The sequence below is a fragment of the Camellia sinensis genome, chromosome 5, assembly GCF_055761805.1.
Source record: "Camellia sinensis isolate YWXY chromosome 5, ASM5576180v1, whole genome shotgun sequence".
Lineage (NCBI taxonomy): Eukaryota > Viridiplantae > Streptophyta > Magnoliopsida > Ericales > Theaceae > Camellia > Camellia sinensis.
Genome location: NC_138965.1, coordinates 34374682 through 34400708, shown reverse-complemented (window position 1 = coordinate 34400708; position 26027 = coordinate 34374682). Strand labels below are relative to the sequence as shown.

The window sequence follows — 26027 nt, the reverse complement described above, 5'->3', positions numbered from 1 at the left end:
GTTATCTATCCAAAACTGCAAGCAGATCTGTTGCAGTTGAAAGCAGTTATCTGTTCGAAATTTCAATTATATCTGTTGCACCTATTCATTCAAAAACCTACCTGTTCGGACAGCCCTGGTTTGTCTATAAATACAGCCATTTCAAGCAGTCTTTGTGCACTGAAAAATTCATTTTTGCTATCCAGATTTTGCTCTGTTGCATATATATTCTTTATATAATTTTAGGAAAAGTTAAAGAGAGTATAGAACACATGTTTTGTTTGTCATACAAATTATTTGGAGTATTACTACAATTTGTGAAGATAATTGTATCCTGGGAGATAGATGCCTTTTATCCGTAAGCACCGTAGCTGGGCGAATTTGTCTTAGGGACATAGTGTCACACACTCGACTTGATCTTTTAAATATTCACTCGGTTCAGTAAAATAAATTATGTAAGTAATTTATTTTTATTTGTTTGATTTGTTTCAATTTATTTATTTTACATAGAAGATTGTTCCAACAATCTTAAGATAGATTCGAATAATTCTGTTTATTCAGAATTTTTCATTTGTTTCCTTTTCTTTTCCTTCTTCTTATAGAAATTATTTTCTGTGGTCTTGCAAAATAATATTCTGGTTGGAAAAACAAATAGTAGTAATATATTGTCTATTTTCTTTGACAACTAGTAGTAATATACTGGTGTCATTAACAATTCAGAATATTTATTTGTGAAGTTTATCAGAAATTAATTTAGTTTTCAAAAATAATTTCTGAGTGTTCATTAATTAAAATTCTGTTTCAGTATTTTAATTATGAAGTGTTACAGAAATTTAATTTTCTGTATGGAATTAATTTGTTTAAATAAAATTTTATTTTATTTTCAAATTAATTGGAAATAAAAGTTACAATTCTTATTTCTTTTATTTTTAAAGAATTTAATTCTGTGGTTTTGGTTTAAATTTTCTGTGTAGTATAAAATTCTAATTATAATTGTGTTTTATAATTTAGAATTTATGGCAACTGAAACTAGACAAACTAATGCCCAAACAAGTACTAGTGTGGTGGCTGCAACTGCGCCAACCCCTCCTCCTGTTGTGACTGTACCAATCAATCATGATAAAAAACTAGAGAAGTTCTTAGAAACTGATTTTAAAGGATGGCATAAGAAAATGCTATCTAAAGGAGGGGAAACTAAGAAGTACAAGTTTAACAGCGAGTGTTACTTTTGTGACAAAGAGGGACATCGAGTCAAATATTGCCGTTGCAAACGCAAAGGCAAAGAAAGATCAAGCAAGAAGCCCACTCAAGCCTATATGACCGAAATGGACAAAATTTCCAATAAAGATGTCATAAATCTTTCTGTAGTTGCTTCCGAGGCAAATCTTATCGGAAATCCTAAAGAATGGTGGGTGGACACTAGTGTTACTCGCCACATCTGTGCCGATAAAAAGATGTTCACATCTTATTCAGTAGTGGACAACGGTGAACAAATTTTTATGGGCAACTCCTCAACTTCAAAAGTTGAATGACAATGAAAGATTGTTTTGAAGATGACATCTGAAAAGGAACTCACTCTCAACAATGTGCTACATGTACCAAACATTCACAAGAACCTTGTTTCCTGATCTTTGTTGAGTAAATAGGCTAGTTTTTAAAAATGGCAAGTTTGTACTTACCAAAAAGGATATATAGGAAAAAGTTACATGTCTGATGGCCTTTTCAAAATAAATGTAATGACTGTTGTACCCTCTGTTATTAATAAAACACATCTTCTTCTTACTTGCTTGAGTCTTCAAATTTATGGTATGGTAGACTTGGACATGTTAATTATGGATCTTTGCATAGATTAATTAATATGGAATGTTTACCTAAATTTGACAATGATTTAACTCATAAATGTGAAATTTGTGTTGAGAGAAAATTATCCAAAACTCCTTTTCATACATTGAAAGAAGTACAAAACCACTTGAATTAATTCATAGTGACATTTGTGATTTTAAGTCAATTCAAACTAGAGATGGGAAAAAATATTTTATCATTTTTATAGATGACTATACTAGATATAGTTATGTTTATTTAATTCGAACCAAGGATGAAGCTTTGGAAACTTTCATTTAATATAAGAATGAAGTTAAAAATCAACTTGATAAAAAAATTAAGAAATTTAGAAGTGATAGAGGTGGTGAATATGAATTACCTTTTGGTGAGTTTTGTAAAGAACATGGAATTATTCATCAAACCACCGCTCCTTACTCATCTCAGTAAAATGGAATTGCAGAAAGGAAAAATAGGACTTTAAAAGAAATGATGAATGTCATGTTAATAAGTTCTGGATTACCTCAGAACTTGTGGGGGGAAGCAATAATTTCTGCTAATTGTATTTTAAATAAAGTACCCCGAAAGAAAGTGAATCAAACACCTTATGAATTGTGACATGGAAGAGTACCATCCTACAAATACTTAAAAGTGTGGCGGTGTTTGGCTAAAGTGGCTATTCCTAGTCGTAAAAAGACTAAGATAGGTCTCAAACCGTTGAATGCATTTTCATTGGTTATGTCATGAATAGTAGTGCATATCAATTTTCGATTCATAAGTCTGAACATTCCGAAATGCATGTAAATACTATTATTGAATTTCAGAATGCGTCTTTCTTTGAACATGTATTTCCAAATAAGACTGGACAAGAGACTAGTACTAATAAAAGATCTTATGATGCTATTACTAGTCATGATCAAGAACAAGAGTAAGAGATAGATCAAAATGAGGAAGAGGAACTTAGACGTGGTAAACGTGCTAGAACCTCAAAATTTTTTGGTCTAGATTTTCTAACATTTTTGTTAGAAAATGAGCCCTTAACTTTTAAAGAAGCTATGTCCAGTCCTGAGGCTCCTTTATGGAAAGAAGCTATCAATAGTAAAGTTGAATCCATTCTGTAAAATCACACTTGGGAATTGGTGGATTTGCCACCAGGTTGTAAACCTCTTGGATACAAGTGGATTTTTAAAAGAAAAATGAAAGCAGATAGATCAATTGACAAATACAAGGCAACACTTGTGGTCAAAGATTTTAGACAAAAGGAATGTCTTGATTATTCTGACACATACTCACCGGTTACTAGAATAACATCTATTAGAATGCTAATTTCTATTGCATTGTTGTACAATCTAGAAATTCATCAAATAGATGTGAAAACCGATTTCTTTAATGGTGAGTTAGATGAAGAAATTTACATGGAATAGCCAGAAGGATTTTCTGTTCCAGGAAAAGAAAAGAAAGTGTGTAAATTAGTTAAATCATTATATGGTTTAAAACATGTGCCAAAGCAATGACATGAGAAATTTGACAAAGCAATGTTGTCAAATGGATTCAAAATTAATGAATGCGACAAATGTGTTTATATTAAAAACACAAACAACGGTTATGTTATAGTATGCCTTTATGTGGATGATATGCTCATCATAGGTAGTAATAATGACATGATTAAAACTACCAAGAAAATGTTGAATAAACATTTTGACATAAAGGACATGGGGATTGCTGATGTAATACTTGGTATGAAAATTACCAAAACATCAGAAGGTTATGCTTTGTCACAATCACATTACATAGAGAAAATACTTGACAAATTTAGCAAAGATGATGATGATCTTGCTCAAATACCTGTGGAGAGAAAATACTTGACAAATTCAGTAAAGATGATGATGATCTTGCTAAAATACCTGTGGATGTTAATTTGTTTCTTTCTAAGAATGTACAAGAAAACATTTCTCAATTAGAGTGTGCCTAAATTATTGGAAGCTTAATGTATTTAATGAACTGCAGTCGCACAGATATAGCCTTTGCAGTAAGTAAATTAAGTAGATATAAGAGTAATCCAGGAGTAGAACACTGGAAGGCAATTATAAGGGTTTTAAGATATCTCTGATTTACTCGTGACATTGGGCTAAATTATAGTAAATATCCAACAATACTTGAAGGGTATTGTGATGCAAATTGGATATCGAATACTAGAGACTCAAAGTCCACCAGTGGGTATGTCTTTACTCTTGGTGGGGCGGCTGTATCTTGAAAATCTTCCAAACAGACTTGCATTGCTAGGTCTACTATGGAATCAGAATTCATAGCTTTAGATAAAGTTGGGAAAAAAGCAGAATGGCTTCGTCACTTCCTTGAAGATATTCCAATGTGACCAAAATTAGTGCCTGCTATATGCATACATTGTGATAGTCATTCAGCAATTGGTAGAGCACAGAGTCATATGTATAACGATAAGGCACGACACATTCGTCGTCGATGTAACACCATGAGACAACTACTCTCTGATGGAATTATTTCCATTGAATATGTGAAGTCTAAAGACAACATAGCAGATCCACTAACCAAAGGGTTAGTAAGAGAGCTAGTTGAGAATCCACCGAGGGAAATAGGACTTAAGCCTATTAAATAAGAGTTACCACAATGGAAACCCAACCTAGTTGACTGGAGATCCCAAGATCTAGGTTCAAAGGGACAACTGAGTTGTGTATGACTTAGAAGGATCACTGGGGAGTCAAACTCCTACCTATTTCTATGATGAAATAATGATGTCTGCAGCGTTTTAGTTTAAGTAATACTTTTAATGATTCTTATATCTAGGTATACCTAGTGGAGTATGGCAAGATACTCTTCACAAGAATCACCTATATGAGTGTGAAATAGGCCGGTTCTATAAGATTTGTGAAGGGCTACAAGTCTTTAGAGCATCATGAAACACCAAGTTGTTCAGGGCCAAAATGAACACAATAGACAGAACTAAACTGTGTCTGGTAATATACTGCGTGAGTTTTATTGTCTTGGTTTACACAAACGGCTGAACAGTTCAAGACATAATGTTCACTAGTTAGTTAGTAAATTCGATAGTGTCTCACAAGGGAAGGTTCAAAGCCAAAAACCACTTATCCTTTGTAGAATATTCCCAATTTCTGTACTCTCTGAAATTAGATCATGTTGTTCCATTTTCTCTCTGTCAATTCCATTCATGTGGGAGATTGTTGGAAAATTAGTTTTTTATAGGCTTATTTTGGGCCATCTTTGAGCGTAAAATTGAGTGAGGTCCACACGTCTTTTGGGGTGGGTCTGAAGAGGTGACGTGTTTCTTGCTGCATGGCAAGTCATACGGTGAAGACAGTTCGTCAAAACCATTTATGAGTGAATGAGAACTTGACGTCATTTTCGAGTTCGTGGAATAGACATTTAAAGAAGTAATATGTGGGTTTCCTTGTAAGGCTTGTCCCACATTGGAAACTTAAGAGAACTTATGTGTGTATATAAGTTCTAGGTGGCAACACTTGGGTTGGGCCCCAAGGGGCACCCCAAGTTTGTAGAAAGGAGGAGTTATGGACAAAGTGAACGTTAGCCCAAACCACCACACGCGTGCGCGCGCGCCGCTACCTCCATCCATCAGATCGGTTGGCCGAGCCGAGCCGTGCCCGGCGCGGGTGTGAGTTGTGGGTCGAGTCGGTTCTTATATTAATTTTTTTGGACAAAATTTATTTGAATTGTTTCCAAAATTCTTGCAGAAAAATTTAATTTTCTGAACCGAAATTAATTCAAACTTGAAATTAATTTCCTGTCAATTATTAAACTCCTCTAGTCCATTTTTTCCAAACAAAATAAACTGTCCAAACAGGTTTCAAATCTGTTACACTCGGACAGATATATTTTCTGCATATAATAGATTTAAATCTGCCCAGGCAGATTTGAACAGATTCAAACTGGATTTCAACAGATCTGAGTTTGAATTGCACCTATTGATTTGATTCCACAACAGATTTGAATTTTGAACAATATTTAAACTGTTTTACAGGTTTAAAACTACCCGGACAGATCCAAACTACCTAGCAGTTATCTGTCCAAAACTGCCAATAGATCTGTTGCAGTTGAAAGCAATTATCTGTTCGAAATTTCAATTATATCTGTTGCACCTATTCATTCAAAAACCTACCTATTCGGACAGCCTTGGTTTGTCTATAAATACAGCCATTTCCAGCAATCTTTGTGCACTGAAAAATTCATTTTTGCTATCCAGATTTTGCTGTTACATATATATTCTTCATATAATTTTAGGAAAAATTAAAGAGAGTATAGAACACATGTTTTGTTCGTCGTACAAATTGTTTGGAGTGCTACTACAATTTGTGAAGATCATTGTAGGTGGTAGCGAGTAGGTGGTGGTGGTGGTGGGTGGTGGGTGGATGGGTGGGTGACGATGGCGGGTGTTAGGTGGTAGCGAGTAGGTGGTGGTGGTGGTGGCAAGTGGTGGGTGGTGGTGGCAGGTGGGTGGCGGATGGCGGGGGGTGGTGGCGGGTAGATGGCGGGTGGTGGTGGTGGTGGTGGCGGGTGGTGGTGGTGGTGGTAGTGGGTGGGTGACAGTGGCGGGTGGGTGGCGGTAGCGAGTTGGTGGTGGTAGTGGTGGTGGTGGTGGCGGTGGGTGGTGGGTGGTGGGTGATGATGGTGGTGGTAGTGGTGGTGGTGGTGGGTGGGTAGGTGACGGTGGCGGGTGGTAAGTGGTAGTGAGTGGGTAGTGGTGGTGGTGGGTGGTGGTGGCAGGTAGGTGGCGTGTGAGTTGTGGGTGATGGTGGTGGTGGGGGGTGGTGGGTAGTGGTGGCTGGTGGCTGGTCATGGTGGGTGGCTGGTGCTGGTAGATGGGTGGTGAGTGGTGGTGGCAAGTAGGTGGCGGGCAGTGGATGGTAGTGGCGAGTGGTGGCGCGTGGATGGCAGGTGGGTGGTGGGTGGTGGTAGTGGTGGTGGTGTTGGCGGCGAGGGGTGGGTGGTGGTGGCGAGTGGGTGGCAGGTGGGTGGTGTCTGGTGGGTGGCTGGTGGGTAGTGGTGGCGGGTGGTAGGTGGTGGTGGCAGGTGGGTGGTGAGTGGTGGTGGCAGGTGGTGGTAGGAGGTGGGAGGTGGGTGGTGGTGGCGGAAGACGGTGGTGGAAAATGGTGGCGGGTGGTGGCTAGTGTTGGGTGGTAAAAAAAAAAAACTGAAAACTCAAAATGGAAACACATTTTTTGGCCAAATTTATAAACTGAGACCACAGATTTATAAATCAAAAATTTTACCAAACAAGTTTTTATTTGAGTTTTTAAAATTTTTGTAAAAATAAACAGAAAACTGAAAACGTAAGTGTTACCAAACGACACCTTAGTGATCTCAAAATTTGAATTGACAAAATTGCAAGGAGTATATTTCTGATATTCAGTGCCCCAATTCTTGTCATTGCATTTCTTGCCGTAACACATCTTATCATCACTGGGGATGAGGAATTCCAAGAAAATGTAGTCTTGTAGTATGAGAAAGAAGTACTTTAATGTCTTCATATCTACTATTATTTGCATGGAGAGCCCCTTTGGTACACATATCATACACATCTTGTAACATATTTTTATGACAAATGTTACCTAATTTTAGTTTGAGTTATGATAATTTTCAGGTAATAAATATTATGTATTTTTTGTTATAATGTTACATATTTTATGATTCAAAAATGTTTCGATCAAAAAACGTGTAATATCACCACAAAATGCATAACTTTATTTCTGAACTATAAATTTTCATAACTCTACTAAAAGATTACGAAACATTTACTAAAAAAATGCATGACATATATAAAAAAATGGATGAACACTCAGCAAGAATTTTGATAGGAATGCATATTTTAGATCATGAATTTTGATAGGAATACATAACTTTAGATCATGAATTTTGATAGGAATTTGGGAAAGGAAAGGGAAATGGAAATGGAAATGGAGAAAAAATTTAGCTTATTTTTCATTTTTACATTTGCCTCATATTTTTTTTGTTGGGTATTCTATTTATACACTACCAATCCTCTCAGTACACACCATTCTCTCAATTTACACTACACTCAATTTAGATTTTTTCATTTTCTCTCAATACACACCACCATTTTTCAAATAATACCAAACTACCCTATATCTTCTCCAGTAAAACCCTTACCCTAATCACCTCCACTACCTGCTGCTAGCAATCAATGGCCATCCCTTACCTTCCGATCGTCCACTCTCTACAGCCTCCCTATCTTTTTACCAATCTCGTCGTCCATCCCCAGCCCTCATCGTTGAAACCACCACCAACCCTCCAGTTGCCGCCTTCTCCTCCATAGCAAGCCAATCCTCCCTTCTCAACCCATTTTGCCACCAAGCTAGTCGGCTGCCCCTAGCCTCTTATCTAACATAGTTTCTCTCACTACCGTGAATTCCTCAACCTTTGGCGAATCCTTCCCCCATCATCTCTTTTTTTTCGCTCTCTCTGAAACCCTAACCACCGTTATCATCTTCTCTTCTCCTCCCTGTCAAACCTTAACCTTCTTCCTTTCATCCACTGAAACCCTAACCCTAAGTTTCTTCCATCAAATACAAATCTCTCTCTCTCTCTCTCTCTCTTTGTAGGTTGTGATGGTGATGACGGGAGATGCAATGATGGAAGTCGCAGGTGGTGGGTTACTGAGGATGATCGCTACAATGGTAAAGGTAGTGATAGGGTTGAGAAGGCTACGACAAGTGTCACGTTGATGATAACCCTATTCTGTATTGTGTTAATTAATCATGATTGTGTTTGTGATTATGTGCTTAATTTAATTTGGGTGCTAATTATGTGAGAGTTTGTATTTTTGAAGTCATATCTGTACACCATAGGAAAACCTATCCAATTTACTGCTATAATTTGAAAATTGAAGGCCGTAGAGGTGACATAAATTGAAATTGATGGCACCATTGTGATCAGCAATGATTTTTAGAGCCTATGGTGAAATTTGATTAAAAACTAATTTGTATTAAAATAATTAGATTAAATTGGTTAAATTAAGCATAATTAATTAGCCTTAATCAAATTTGATTAGGCAAGCGTATAAAAGGATCTATTTACACTTATGCTCATTTCTTTTGAGCTCATTTTTCATAACTTGGCTGAAATTACACGAGAGAGAGAGAGAGAGAGAGAGAGAGAGAGAGAGAGAGATGATTCTATAGAGAGAGGAAGAGGAAATTATAAAATTGTCTCAAAACTTGAAGACTTAGAAGGCTAGGCTCAAGAATTAGCCATAATTGGAAGGGTTGAAGCTTCTAAGTGAGTAATTGAACTCAAATTCATGAGTTTAAGTTCATAACTAAGTGAATTCAAAGATGTTACGTAGCCAAGGGCAAGATTTAAATTGAATATGATGAATTTGAAGTCAACATGAACATGCATGTAAGAAATTGTCATGATTTTGCATGGTTGAGCCTAAAACATGTAACCCATGTTGAATTGAGGGTTGTTTGATACATAGATGCATGATTTTGTTGAGTCTCATGAGTTTGAGCATTAATTTTTCCATTTGAGATGAAAAGATGAGCTTCATTACACATGCATGTACAATCCAAGAAGATATAGAATTTGTTTGCATGGGTTTTGAAGTTATAGAAATGAAATTGAAATGATTTGAGTTTATGTGATGAATTTATGGGAATTTGAGCTTTAATCTTGTAAAAATTGACATTTATATCATGGTAGAAGTTGTATGGTTGACATATAAGCCATAATATGCAAGTTACACCATGTAGAGTTGTGTTTTTAAGCTCAAAAAGTATGCTGGAAATTCCAGAATTCGGCCTGTCCACTTGAGCAAAGAAAGTCTCTCTCAAGCGTAAAAATCAAGCTCCTAGAAGTTTTATAGAGAATTACACGGTAGCTCGAGTGGCAAACCTTGCACTCGAACGAACCCTGTTTTGCAAGACTCGTCGCTCGAGCGACAGAAATCTCGCTCGAGCATAAAAATATGCAACCAGTACTTTTACAGAGTTTTGCATACTGCTCGAGCGACCAGAGCTACGCTCGAGCAGAGTGTCTGTTTCAGAAATTTTGAAAAGTTGCTTCATGTTCCGTTTTCCATTCTCTTTCATTTCTAAGCACTCTTAGACGTGCATTGAGCATTGTAAATGAACTAAAAGAATAAGAAAGAGGCCTAAGAGAAATAAACAAGTTAAGAACAGATTTAATTGCTTGTAACCCAATGTGTTATGAAATGTGTATGGTCAAGTGCAAGGGCAAATCCGTCGACGTAACACTATGTGGGTGTTTGGGAAGTGGGTTTTTTTGTAGGTTTTTTTAGTTGTAGGATATTATTGGAGAAAAAAAAAATTATGTTTGGGAAGATGGGTTTTTTTGTAGTTGGATATGATGTTTGTGAGAGAAAAAGTGAAATGATTATGGGATTTGATGTGATATTTTGTTTGGATTTGTTTTTTTTGGTTTTGTAAAACATTTGTCTTGTAGTGAAAAAAAAAAAACCCAAAAACCAAGTTCCCAAACACCCCCTATGAGTAATATCTTAGTAAAGATATTTTCAAGTATGTTATCTTCCAAATGCTATTTCTGTACAAATGAGTATTCGATATGCCTGATTTTGTGTAAGGCTCTGTGAAGAACATGATTTGGGCCCAAGGCCATTTGATATGTATGAATTGGGCCTGAGGCTGTTTGATACATTTGAATAGTTTGATGGGCCAAAGGCCGTTTGAATATGAATGTAATGGGGCCAAAGGCCGTTTGAATAAAAAGTTAATCATGATCATGAATATAAAATGTGCATAAATATGAATATGAAAAATAATGGGCCCGAAGCCGTTTGACATGTACAATAAAATCACAAAATGGGCCTAAGGCTGTTTGTATTTGAAATTCACGGGTTCGACGTACTTAACATGAATCTCATTCATATAATCCTTTACTTTGGTATTATTCACTGGCCGTTAGCTCACTCTTATTTATATGTATGTAGGTGAGTAAAGGGATGTTCAACCCTAGTCTTAGTGGAGTTTGAGAAAGGAACTCGAGTTTTGTGGAGTCAGCCCAGGTGCCTCACGCAAGAGGCTTTGTTTATGATCTTTTGTATTTTTTTTGCTACTTCCATTGGTCATGATAGACTATTTATGTGCATAAGCATTTAGTATAGCTAACTATATGTTTGAATGATCTTGGGTTTACAAGATGTTAACTATTAATATGTGGTGTGAGTTATTATGAAGTATATGGGGAATGTTTTTTATATGCCGTGTAAACACAGTTCATTAGACAAAATTTTTAAAGTTTGTTTCCGCTTTGGCCCCTTATAATTAAGATACGTTTAATCTTGTTTGAGGCCGTAGGTAATCTCATGATTACAGGCCGATTTTGACCTTAATCTATAGGGATGGGTTCGGGTCATGATAGAGTGGTATCAGAGCACGAGTTAATAACTCATACACTTGTCCAAATGAGCAATAGAGTGTGTAAAAAAGGATCTAGGATGCATTCATGTGAGAAGTATGTATTTGAATGCATTGAGACTATGCTTAAATGTTTTGAAACGAATGACTATACAACATATAAATTGTTGTCTACTTGTATATGTATGCTTTTTTATATATGTATGCTTGTGTATATTTTTGGATGAAGAATAATGCAAGTTTAATCAGATAATGGTGAGAACAAGAGCTGATGAATTAGAGAAATTCTCTACTACCAGAATGGATAGGATGGAAAGATTAATACAGGAAATGGTTGAAACGTTGAGGCAACAACAACAGTGGCAACAGCCGCACCCTACACCTCCGGTACAGCCTGTACAAGACTTGCAAAATGATGACCGAACAATAGCTTTCACTAAAGAGTTTAAGAAGATGAAACCACCAATATTTCATAGGGGATTGGATCTATTGAAATATGTAGCATGGGTCCTTGGCATAGAAAAACTGTTTGAGGTATTGCCATGTCTTGAAACATAGAAAGTACTGCTAGCCACCTTTACACTGGAAGATGAAGCAAGAAGGTGGTGGATGTTAATGCATGAAAACAATAAAGATATTGGTTAGGCACGGTTCTTGGAAATCTTCTAGGACAAATACCTTCCACAATGTGTCCATGAAAAAAAAATGTTAGAATTTGTGGAACTTAAGCAAGGCAGCATGACAGTAGCTAAGTACGAGGCCAAGTTTACTAAATTGGCTAGATTTACGCCGCACATGGTCGATACTGGCTATAAGAAAGCGAGAAAATTTTAAGGAGGTCTTCGAGATGATATTTTAGAGAATGTGAATGTGCTAAAGCTAGAAACCTATATTGATGTATTAGATCGGGCTATAATATCGAAAGCTAACATAGCCAAGCAGAGCAAACCATTAATTGACTAGAAAAGTAAAAGGCAGGGTTTCTTTTCAAAGAAAGACTGTCAAAGAAACAGAATACAGGATCCTCAAGTACTCCAAATTCTTCCAGAGATACGTCTCCATTGTGTAGTCAATGTGGTAAAAGACATCGCTGGGTTTGCTAACGTGTTTTAAGGGCCTACTTTAAATCTGGTAAAACAGGGTATATGGCAAGGGATTGTAACCAAACCAGTGGAAAAATAGCTGCTAGCTCAACTTGATCAATTCCAAAATCGAGAAATACTATAGGGCCTACTATGACCAGAGACACCATGAGGCAGGGGAGAGTATTTGCACTTGTCCCAAACAATACACGGAACACAGAAGCCGTCGTCCCAGGTACTATCTTTATATGTAATCAGGATACTTTTGTGTTAATTAACTTTGGATCAACACACTCCTTTGTAACTTATGCATTTGCATCTAGATTGAGTAGACCTCTAGAATCATTGCCATATTTGTTATGTGTATCTGCTCCATCCGGGGAATCTGTGTTATGCACATCTGTGTGTCGATTTTGTGATGTGCGTATTGGGAGTGCTACTTTGTATGTAGATTTGTTACCCTTGGAATTTAGACATTTTGATGTAATTCTAGTATAGACTGGTTATCTAAATACTATGCCACCATCGATTGTGTAATGAAACAAGTTGTATTTAGACTACCAGGGCAGGAAGAAATTGTGTTTGTGGGTAATGGGGTAGTGCCTCCACTTTATTTGATATTCGCAATGAAAGCATGTAAACTAATTAGGAAAGGGTGCTAGGGTTACTTGTGTAGTGTATTGTCTGAACAATCTATGAATATTGAATTAAACAGTATCCCTATTGTTAAAGAATTTTCAAATTTGTTCCCAGATGAATTACCAGGAGAATTGGTTGATAGGGAGATAGAATTTACTATTGATGTTGTGCCAAGCACTCAGCCTATCTCAAAAACCCCCTACAGAATGTTTACTACTAAAATGAAAGAGCTGAAAAAATAATTGCAAGACTTACTTGACAAGGGGTTTATCTGACCAAGTACTTCGCCATGGGGTGCACCGGAATTATTTAAGAAAAAGAAAGATGGGACTTTGCACCTATGTATTGACTATCAAGAATTGAACAAGGTAACGATAAAGAATAAATATCCTTTACCCTGTATTGATGACTTGTTTGATTAGTTGCAGGGATCACAAGTATTTTCCAAAATTGATTTGAGATCCGGGTACAACCAGTTGAAGGTAAAAGCAGAAGATGTTAAGAAAACTACGTTCCGGACAAGATATGGTCACTATGAATTTCTTGTCATGCCATTTGGATTGACTAATACCCCTGTAACATTTATGGATCTTATGAATTGAATTTTTAAGCCTTGTCTTGATGAGTTTGTTGTGGTTTTATTGATGATATTCTAATATATTCAAAGAGCAGACTCGAACATGAACAACATCTGAGAACCGTCTTGCAAACACTTACAGAAAAGAAATTATTTGCTAAACTAAAGAAGTGTGAATTTTGGCTGGATGAGGTTGTTTTCTTAGGGCATGTTATCAACAAAGAGGGGATTTCAGTAGACCCATAGAAGATAGAGGCAATTGTGAACTAGCCTACTCCAACAAATGTAATGGAAGTCCATAGTTTCATGGGCTTGGCTGGGTACTACAAGCGGTTTGTTAAACATTTTTCAAAATTAACCGTACCACTTACTCAACTCACACGCAATGGACAACCGTTTGAATGGACCGATGAAAGGGAGTCTTCCTTTTAGGAATTGAAGACAAGACTAACCACTGCACCAGTTTTGACATTGTCCTCGGGTATGGAAAACTTTGTGATATACAATAATACTTCTTACAAAGGTTTAGGTTGTGTATTAATGTAGAATGGAAGGGTGATTGCTTATGCCTCCCGACAATTGAGACGGCACGAAAAGAATTACCCGACACATGATTTGGAGTTAGCCGCAATTGTATTTGCCTTGAAGATTTGGTTGCATTACCTGTATGGGGCGAGATGTAAAGTTTATACCGATCACAAAATCCTAAAGTACTTCTTTACCCAAAAAGAACTGAATATGCGACAGAGAAGATGGTTTGAATTAATAAAGGATTATGACCTTCAGATTCAATACCACCTGAGAAAAGCCAATATAATTGTCGATGCATTGAGCAAAAAATCAACGGGGAACTTAGCTTGTCTACTCACTGAACAAGAAGAGATCTTGCAAGATTTTGAGAAAATCGAGATTAAAGTTGTGTTACATGAGCAAACTAAGTTGATAGCTACCATTTCAGTTAAGCCAGCAATAATTAATGAAGAAAAGCAAAGACAAAGAGAATAATTGGTGAGTTTGAAACAAATCCGAAACCAGAATTCAACGTTGATAGTGAAGTGTTGAAATTTCCAAACCGATTATGTGTCCCCAACATTCCTAAACTGAAGAAGAGAATCCTAGATGAAGCTCAGAAGTTGATGTCTGCTATGCATCCCGATAACAACAAAATGTATCAGGACTTGAAACAAAGCTATTGATGGCCCAACATGAAGAAGGAGATCGCAGAATATGTGTCCAAGTGCCTTCAGTGTCAGCAAGTTAAAGCTGAACACCAGAAACCAGGCGGTCTATTTCAACCTCTCCATATTCTGAAATGGAAGTGGGAGCACGTAACCATGGACTTTGTTGTTGGCTTACCTCGGACCCCTAGAGGTATGGATTTTATTTGGGTTGTAGTTGATAGACTGACCAAATCTGCACATTTTCTGCCTGTGAAAACTACTTTTGATGCTTATGGATTAGCCACTACTTTTGATGAGATTGTTCGTTTACAAGGAGTTCCGATATCTATTGTATCAGATAGAGATCCGAAATTTGTGTCTAGATTGTGGAAAAGCCTACAAAGAGCAATGAAAACAGAACTAAGATTAAGTACTGCGTTCCATCTACAAACAGATGGGCAATTAGAATGGACCATACAGACTTTGGAAGACATGCTCAGAATGTGTGCTTTAGATTTTCAAGGGAGCTGGGAGGATTATTTGCCAATAGTTGAATTTGCGTACAATAACAGTTTCCACTCCAGTATCGGTATGGCACCATACGAAGCTTTGTATGGCAAAAAGTGTAGATCGCCAATTTGTTAGACAAAAGTCAGAGATAAAGCTTTACTTGGGCCCGAGATTGTGCAAGACACTTCTGAAAAGATTAAAATCATCCAACAAAGGCTTAAGACAGCACAAAGCTGGCAAAAGAATTATGCGGATGTTCGAAGAAGACCACTTGAGTATGAGGTTGGCAATCATGTATTTATCCGTGTGATTCTAATGAAGGGCCAGTCGAGATTTGGTAAGAAAGGTAAATTATCACCCCGTTACATTGGGCCGTTTCAAATTCTGGAAAGTCTTGGTCTAGTTGCTTATAGAGTTGTTTTGCCATCGAGATTCGAACAAATGCATAATGTATTCCATGTTTCGATGCTGAGGGGTCATCTCTGAGATCCATTTCATGTGATAGACTACCACCGAATATGTCACGCCCCAAAATTTGGATAGTTAAATATTAAATTAGGACTCAACCCCAATCAATATTCCACCATCCAAATCCTAGGGGTGAAACAAAATCTAAACGTTCTCGTCTCCAAAAGGCTTAAGTAAATTTCTATGCTCAAAAGATAATAAGCGATAAAAAAAATTAATAAACGCCAACCAAACTATCCATCATAGATTCATAACTATCCAATACATCCAACATTAAAGTAGCAACAACTAGTCAAAAGAACTTAAATAATGTAACGTTGAAAAACAACCCACAATGCCAAATTGTCAAAAATACTAAGGTCATAAAATAAAAATAAAAAAAATACATAAATTAATATCAACCCTAAGCTCAAGAAAACCAAAATAGTCCAAAAGACATGTCCTACGATCATAGTTATTTCTTGTCACCACCATAGCCCCAACTAATCCTGCAAAGGAAGCTCGGCTGCACTCAAATAGAACGCACTCGAAATGTCAAGAGACAAAACAGCTCAGTATACAAGTATACTGGTATGAGTGCTATTATTTGACACCCACGTGTCCACCAAACACAAATAAAAATACATCTAATTCCTGTTGCGGGACAAGACAAGTAGTTCCACCCGCACCGAGACGAAGTGGTAGTTTCCCGAGGTACGGTGGCATTTAGTTTCTTGCCCGTACACAACTAAATATAAATTGAGTATAAAATAAACATAAAAATATGGTGGGTCAGCCCTACATAAAAAGTTAGTAAGACCTACCATTCTGCAAAAAAAATAAAGTTAGTATAATTTAATTATAAGTAACTAGCTGAAGAAGTATAAAGATGCACCGTTTTATGCTTAAATAATTTGAATTAATCAAAACTCAAAGAACAAAAGTTGTACAGAATCGAATTTCCTAAAAGTTAATGCGAACGAATTAAGTAGAAACTGAACAGGTTGAGAGAAAAACTTGATAGAATAACCTAGACGGAATTCCACCGAAAAATCTAAAGCTGAAAACGAAAAGAAACTGCCCTAAGATGATTTTTTTTGGGGAAAAGTTCAAAACAAGAAAAGTGTGCAAAATAATATTTTACTTCAATTTACGCAAAACCAATAAAAATGAGCTCGTTTTGTGGATTAAAACAGCATCTAAAGTTTGCACTGCTAAAATGAATAAAAACTATTGTAACCAGGATCATCCGATTACAAGTTCTAATCAATCTTTTTAATAAAAAGTTGAAACACAAAAGTTGTTTAGAATCACGTATACATGCCTTTGCTCAAATTTCATAATTTATTGAGGTCGTTTACTATTTTTCAAGATGTACAAATCAATACAATTCACACTATAACTCTTTGTACCTTAACTCCACCACTTCGGCCCTTCACTTCCGGCCTACACATATATCTCATGTGCCTCCCGTATACCTAACACCGCTCCGAAGTCAAACTTGCACGGGGATATTGTCCCGAGTTTGACCCACACTCCCCAGATGGTTAGCATATACGTATGCACGTAAATCAAAGCACTCGTCTACTCATGAAAACAAGGCAACAATATATATTTATACGCAATCTCTCATCTACTCATGAGAACAAACATAACAATGCCAAGCTTAAGGTATTTAAATAAATCTCATAATCCTCACTTTTTTTTTTATACACTCTTTCTCACCAACACTCAAATAAAACAACAATCCATAGAGTCATGGTGGAGAATGAGGAATTTATCTATGGGTTTTAAGTTTATTTTAATTTCATATATCTATGAGTGTGATTACAACCATAAAATAAATACATATAAAAATCCTAAACCTCACATACACAACTAATCAAAATAATTAAAATCAATCTATCATCTTCATGTAAATACAAAATCAAACTAACATCAAATAAATAAATAAAAACAACGAATTAAATATAAATCAAGGGAAATGGGTTTTATACTCACAATATTTTTTGAAGATCAAAGAATCACTTAGAGAGTTAATGGAGCCACTAAAATAAAACCCTAACCCTTTTTCTCCCTTTTTCTCCACCTTCTTCCGCCATCTCTCTCTTACACACACACCCAGCCGCACACAGAGCACTCTCTCTCTCTCTCTCTCTCTCTCTCTCTCTCTCTCTCGGCTGCTTTGTCCCTCTTGGAAAACTTCACACACACTTTATGATTATAATAACCTAGGTTTAATATATGACAACCTATTAACATTATATTATATTTATATTATAAAAATACAATATAAATACAATATATATAAATATGATATATATTTTATCAATATATAAACACTTTTTTTTTACAATATAAATATATCAATATTCAGATTAATTATCCATAATTAAATAACACATTAAATTAATTAAATACCACATTAAATTCTCATGGATCTACATAATTAATAAAGCCAAATATAAAATAAAGTAATAATAAATAAATAATGACTTACGAAAAATTAGGGTCGCTACAGGATAGCACTTGATGAACATATGAAATACAAAGAATGGCCAGAACGGATCATTGATCGGCAAATGAAGCAATTGAGAAACAAATCCATCTCAATGGTGAAGGTAGAATGGAAAGAACACTATGGGAAAGACGCTACATAGGAAAAGGAGGATGAGATGCGACTACACTGTCCATACTTGTTTTCGGATGGAGGTAAAACAAGTTTGGAGGACCAAACATCCTAAAGAGGGAAGATTATGATAACCCTGTTCTATATTGTGTTAATTAATCATGATTATGTTTGTGATTATGTGCTTAATTTAATTTGGGTAGTAATTATGTGAGAGTTTGTATTTTTGAAGTCATATCTGTTCACCATAGGAAAACCTGTCCAATTTACTATTATAATTTGAAAATTGAAGGCCGTAGAGGCGGTAGAAATTGAAATTGATGGTACCATTGTGATTAGTATAATTTTTAGAGCCTATGGTGAAATTTGATTAAAAACTAATTCGTATCAAAATAATTAGATTAAATTGGTTAAATTAAGCATAATTAATTGGCCTTAATCAAGTTTGATTAGGCAAGCATATATACGGATCTATTTACACTTATGCTCATTCCTTTTGAGCTCATTTTTCATAACTTGGCTGAAATAACACTCTAGAGAGAGAGGAAGAGGAAATTGTAGAATTGTGTCAAAACCTAAAGACTTGGAAGGCTAGGCTCAAGAATTAGCCATAATTGGAAGAGTTGAAGCTTCTAGGTGAGTAATTGAACTCAAATTCATGAGTTTAAGTTCATATCTAAGTGAATTCAAAGATGTTATGTAGCCAAGGGCAAGATTTAAATTGAATATGATGAATTTGAAGTTAATATGAACATGCATGTAAGAAATTGTCATGATTTTGCATGGTTGAGCCTAAAACATATAACCCATGTTGAATTGAGGGTTATTTGATACATACATGCATGATTTTGTTGAGTCTCATGAGTTTGAGCATTAATTGTGCCATTTGAGATGAAAAGAGGAGCATCATTACACATGCATGCACAATCCAAGGAGATATAGAATTTGTTTGCCTGGGTTTTGAAGTTATAGAATTGAAATTGAAATGATTTGAGTTTATGTGATGAATTTATGGGAATTTGAGCTTCAATCTTGTAAAAATTGACATTTATATCATGATAGAAGTTGTATGGTTGACATATAGGCCACAATATGCAAGTTACACCATGTAGAGTTGTGTTTTGAAGCTTAAAATGTATGCTAGAAATTTCAGAATTTGGCTTATCTGTTCAAGCGAAGAAAGTCTTGCTCGAGCGTAAAAATCAAGCTCCCAAAAGTTTTACAGAGAATTACACGGTAGCTCGAGCGGCAAACCTTGCGCTCGAGCGAACCTTGTTTTGCAAGACTCATCGCTTGAACAAAAATCTCGCTCAAACGTAAAAATCATGCAACTATTACTTTTACAGAGTTTTGTAGACTGTTCGAGCTTCCAAAGCTATGCTCGAGCGGAGTGCCCTGTTTCAGAAATTTTAAAAGGTCACTTCATGTTCCGTTTTCCATTCTCTTTCATTTCTAAGCACTCTTAGGCGTACATTGAGCTTTGTAAATGAACTAAAGGAATAAGAAATAGGCCTAAGAGAAATAAACAAGTTAAGAACGGATTGAATTGCTTGTGACCCAATGTGTTATGAAATGTGTAGGGTCAAGCGCGAGGGCAAATCCATCGACGAAACACTGCAAGTAATATCTTAGTAAAGATATTTTCAAGTATGTTATCTTCCAAATGCTATTTCTGTACAAGCTTCATAGATTTGGTGATTTGAATTATGAATAAGTATCCGATATGCCTAATTTTGTATAAGGCTCTATGAAGAACATGATCTGGGCCCAAGGCCGTTTGATATGTATGAATTGGGCCTGAGGCCGTTTGATACGTTTGATATGTTTGAATTGGGCTTGAGGCTGTTTGATATGTTTGAATATTTTGATGGGCCAAAAGCTGTTTGAATATGAATGTAATGGGCCAAAGGCCATTTGAATAAAAAGTTGATCATGATCATGAATATGAAATGCGCATAAATATGAATATGAAAAATAATGGCCTGAGGCCATTTGACACGTCTGAAATGTTTGAATTGGGCCGGAGGCCGTTTGATATGTTTGATAAGGATCAAAATGGATCCGAGGCCGTTTGACATGTACAATAAAATCACAGAATGGGCCTAAGGCCGTTTGCATTTGAAATTCACGGGTTCGACGTACTTAACATGAATCTCATTCATATAACCCCTTTACTTTGGTATTATTCACTAGGCATTAACTCACTCTTATTTATATGTATGTAGGTGAGCAAAGGGACGTTCAATCCCAGTCTTAATGGATTTTGAGAAAGGAACCCGAGTTTTGTGGAGTCAGCCCAGGTGCCTCACGCAAGAGGCTTTGTTTATGATCTTTTGTATTTTCTTTTGCCATTTCTATTGGTCATGATAGACCATTTATGTGTATAAGTTTTTGGTATAGCTGACTATATGTGTGAATGATCCTAGGTATATAACATGTTGACTATTAATATGTGGTGTGAGTTATTATGAAGTATATGGGGAATGATTTTGATATGCCATGTAAGCACAGCTCATTACACAAAATTTTTAAAGTTTGCTTCCGCTTTGGCTCCTTATTTATAATTAAGATACGTTTAATCTTGTTTGAGGCCATAGGTAATCTCATGATTACTGGCCGATTATGACCTTAATCTATAGGGGCGAGTTCGGGTCATGACACCGCTGGTGACAAGATGATGGGGCAATCAATGGGTTAACAAGAAGAAGAAAAAGAAGAAGAAGAAGAAGAAGAAGAAGAACGAAAAGAAAGAAGAAGAATGTGGCGGAGGGCGACGACGGAGGCTGTAGTTGTACTGATGGTGATGGTGGTGGTGGCTAGTGTGGCGTGTAAACTGAGAGTGAGTTTTTGGGTTATGCCTAAGAGTAATTTAGCTGAGGGATACAATAGGAATTACAAAAAAAAAAATATTAAATGGTGTGCACTAAAAGAGTTTGTGGTGTGTGAATAGAATTTTCCTTTTTTGTTTTCATTTTCTAAATCATTACTCAAATCCATAATCTACACGTAGTCATACTGAAGCAATTTCCTTTGCAAAAGTGAATATTTCATATATGTTCATTCATGTTGTCCTTTTAAATTAAGCTTTGACTATGTGAATAGTAAAAATTATTTTGTAGTAGAAAACTTTTTTTCATACATGACAGCAAACCACGTTTCAGGTTGTGGACATTCCCAATTGTGGATGGGCCATTTGGGGGGTTATTTCTGCTGCTGAGTTGATTGGAATACTCCTCTTTTCTGTGTATATCATCTAGGCTATTTATGTATTTACTGTAGAGAATCTGAACATTCTATCCAATTTGCAATTGGCTTTTAAAGAGGAAAGGTATAATGCTCTATGCTATTGTGATTATTCATGAATCTTTTTACTTTTTTAAGTTTTTTTTTTATTATTTATTTTTTCTTCTTCAAAAACTTGGTGTCTGGCCTACTGAACTGACTAATCCCACCGTCCAAGGACAGAGCATGCATGTCATAAGAAAGTTATAAATATTTGTGGTGTGTTGTGTCACAATGTTGTAAAATTATCAACCAACAAGGCCTAGCCTAGTTGGCCACCATTCCCTCCTTAGGGCTTAGTCCCTCCTTAGGGCTTAGTCCCAAGGAGGTCATGGGTTCAAATCCTCTTAGGGGGGTTGAATTAAGGGATTGCAAACACTTAGGTGCTTTGCCAAGGGTGGAGAGATTTTCTCCCATAGGTGCTAATCTAACAACTAACATTTACCGATTAAAAAAAAAATGTTGTTAAATTATGAATAGAAAATTTATGATATGCGTTCTAAAGTTATGAATTATGACATTTGTGATTTTTATTATGAAATTTTGTAGTCAAAAAAATTATAACATATTATAGTTTATGTTATGAAATTTTGTAAAATTTTATGATAAATAATGAAATACATACCATATGTCCAGCCTAGGGACAGAGCTATGCCATGGCCCCCAATTTTCTTCAAAATGTTATTATTACCAACCAATAATTCTTCTACCTTTTCCTAGCACCAAACAGAGCCTTAGTCGGGCTTGTTGCATGCTTTGGGCTGCTCATTTCTGCGTGCACATAACTAGACAACTAGTTTTTGTTGATACACATACATAAAAGAGCTCAACTTATTTTTATTTTTAATGTTTTCAATATATAAAGATTGGTTTCATCAACTAAATTGCCATTATAACTTGCAAAATTTTCAGATATTTGATGTTGGAGCTGACATCACTTTAGTTTAGTTTGATCGGGGTTATTTTGCTTGGCACTTTTGTTTCTCCCAATTGCAAAGGGATCGGTTCTTCTCCGCCTTATAAATATCCCTTTTGAGCAAGCTACTCGATATCATGTATGGTTGGGACATCTCACTCTGGTTCTCTTTGTTTGACAATCTTCACTGTATTCAAAGAATGGATTAAAAAAAGGAGAAAGACTATTTGATTACAAAAATCAAAATAGTATATATATATATATTAAGAAAAACATATTCGTATTTTGTTACAAAAATAAAACCAGAATCTGAAAAAGAAAAAACAAAAAAAACAAAAAAGTAATCGAATTACTTACAGTATTATTTTGTCAGATATTTAGATCAAGTCCAGTTGAACAGTGTTTCCTTAAGACAGATTCATCCTCTCTAGGGTGCTAACAGATTATGAACATCTATCTCCCAAGATGAAATGATCTACAACAAATAGTAATAGCATTACAGACTATTTGCACAACGAACACACTTTGTGTTTATACTCTTTCTCACAGAAAAATTAAATACAGCAAAATGCAGAGAGCAATAGTAGAATCAGAATGGAAAAGCTTGAGTGCAAAATCTAAATGAGGGATTGACTATTTATAAATGCACTGGTGGCTTTTCAAATTTGAATCCTACAGGTAACAAACCTGTTTGAACAGGTATGGTACCTGTTCGATACTATTTGAACAGGTAAGGAACCTATTTGGTTTGAATTTAAACAGATACTAAATCTGTTCGGGTTGAATTTAAACAAATATAAACCTGTTTGGATGGAGGAAAAAATCTAGACACTATTTCGAAATTAATTTCGAAATTCAAATTTCCAAAAAAAAAAAGGTAAGAATTTAATTTTAGAAAAATAAAATTCAAAAAGTTTTTGGCCCAAAAAGATAAGTATTGGGCAGGACAAGCCAAGCCCAACCCAACCTCACATCACGCACCAATGCCCAAGCCTAGCCCAGCCTGCCCGACTAGACGGATTGTCATATCCCAAACCTGCCCTTAAAAGTTTGGGCATGACCGGCCTATACCTAGGCCTCAAAACCCAATTTAAGTTTGATATAACCCTGGGGCCTAAACGGAAGCAAATATAATATCAAAATGTAACATCCATTGAGATGTGTTTAAATGCCAAGATCTTAATACAAGATAGCATACATACACATGCTTATATTAAGTTCACATATATAAGTCTATACAAGGGTAGTAAGCAACCCAAAAATTACATATTGACAAAGTATCTAAGACAATTCATCCAAAATCTAGCTACACATGCCAACATATGGAACCCGCCAAATAAAGACAAAAGGCCACTTCAAGTGACTCAGCAAAATAGGCCCAACAAAAGGCACCTACGGCTGACCTAAGGTTATCCTGTAGGCTGATTACCTACAAAACATTCATAAAAACGGAGTGAGCAAGGCTCAGTGAATGATAGCAATGCAAAAAGATTATGTTGTAGACGCGCTCCCGGGAACTCTCCGATATCCGTGCTTGTGAGGGGCACGAATCTCGTTTTGTTCTGAGCTACTATAGTTCGGACTCAATGTCACGGTTCTGAATCTAATCTCGCAAAGTACAATGCAAGACCGATAAATCACCAAAGAGTCCAAATCTGGCAAATCGTTTTGGAAAACTGATTTTTATAAAGAAGTGCAAAACATGGACTACTTTGCCAGATACAGAGTCGCCACCTAAATATTTTATTTTTGGAGAATTTAGGAAACCCTGACTCGTGCCTAAGGCCACGTGTCCGTCATCACCAAAGTTGCCTCGGCTCGGGAACTTGGGTACGAGAAGGGAAGGTCATGCAATGAGCACCCCCACTCGCCCGATCAAAGATCGGCCTGTACTAAGCATGATATTTTGTTTTTGAAAACACATGTGCTCTTATTCTGTTTAACCTAGAATTACTATGTTATGCGCACAGCAAACAAGTATAGATCAGATCGCCTAAGTTGGAACAAAACATTGCATATTCATTTGTGAAAATGATTTGAAGTTTGCTACTCGCAAGTAGGCTAAATCGCTGATTTCAATGAATTGTTCCAATTCAAGTAATCCAACCTTCACCCACAGGCATTCGGGCAGTTATATCAAATAAGCAATTAGCCTCATGGCAAGTATGCTTTCATGGCAACATTAACACACATGCAGTATGCTAAAGCGTAAACACTCATAGTGTACTCCGAGCCAAAACAAAGAACTAGTTAGAAATCATGCATGATCCTAGTTCATGTTAAGATGGCTAATGCAACACATGCGAAAATGCAACTAAAATAGGCTCGGCTATTCTAGAATGTCATGTGAAATACAACTTGGTACATGTATTCAAATAGGTATTGAAAATACAATGCTGGTTTGTATGATGCGCCGAGTCCGGTGCATGCAAAATAGATGAATGGATGCACACATGCGAGTATAAGGTATGTTAAATAAAATATGCCCTAAAACTAACCATCGTAAGTGGTTAAGTAAAAGGGAGAAAGAAATGGAGTTGGAAGACATGCATCACACACACGCATGCTTACTACAACAGTACGCCCTCTCGACGGAGGGACCGAATAAGAAGCTAACTAGCTAATCTAAGCTAATTAAACTAATTATTACAAAACAAACTAATTAACTAATCCTAGTTAACTAATTAAGCTATTACAGCACAAATTGAATAATTAACGCATTAACTAATTAGGTACAAAACCAAAGCATAAACTAGCTAAGGAAAGTAATAAACAGAGGTCCTCGGGAAGAAGAGTGCATGCATGTCCGGTCGCCTCGTTCGGAAATCCAACGCGATGCCCCAACTTGCCTCTGTTTTCATTTGTTCTCAGAACCTTGCACCAAGCTCCAGAAGGCTTAAACTCCACCATAGGAACCTATGGGAGGGTGGCCGACCAGTTGTTGCTCTTTTCAGCCTCTGGCCGACCACTTTTTGCTATTGCAAACCAGAAAAAGTGGTCGGCCAGCTAGTTTTTCTGGCTGGCCGACCAGTTGTTGTTGCCAAACTCCAGTTTTCTGCAATAGAGAGCAAGAAAGGGCATGACAATGTATTTGAAAGATATGTGTGCACAACCACCCTCCCTATCATTTCATAAGCTCAAGGGAGTATGGTTCTCGACCCTCGGGCCACCAATCGCTCATCTCGATGCATGATGGCTGAGAGGCGAAGTTGCACAATTCAATATGAAAACGAATGCACCAGTAAACACATAAGGCCTATAACTCTATCATGTAAGATCAAGAGCGTCGGCGACCGAAAATCAAGACACGTTTCATCACTTTAAGTATGAAACGCCCCTCGTTTCCCGTGTTTGGACTAACACCTATTCCAAACAAAATGCAACACATAACATGGCATGCACAATGCTATGTAACATGGAATATGCGAAAATGCAATGCAACACAAGCATGCAAATATGCAATATGACTTGAGCATGCAAACATGTAATGCAACTAGCATACACAATGCAAATGGGCTTAAACCAAATGTGGTAGACCTCAGCCATGCCAAAACAGAGGCCAT

At 36.4% G+C, this 26027-nt stretch overlaps 1 pseudogene; it reads left to right on the top strand.

The window, feature by feature from the left end:
- The first annotated feature begins 995 nt into the window (after nucleotides 1-995).
- Nucleotides 996-26027, top strand: part of LOC114288071 (ferric reduction oxidase 6-like) — a 187759-nt pseudogene continuing 162727 nt past the window's right edge.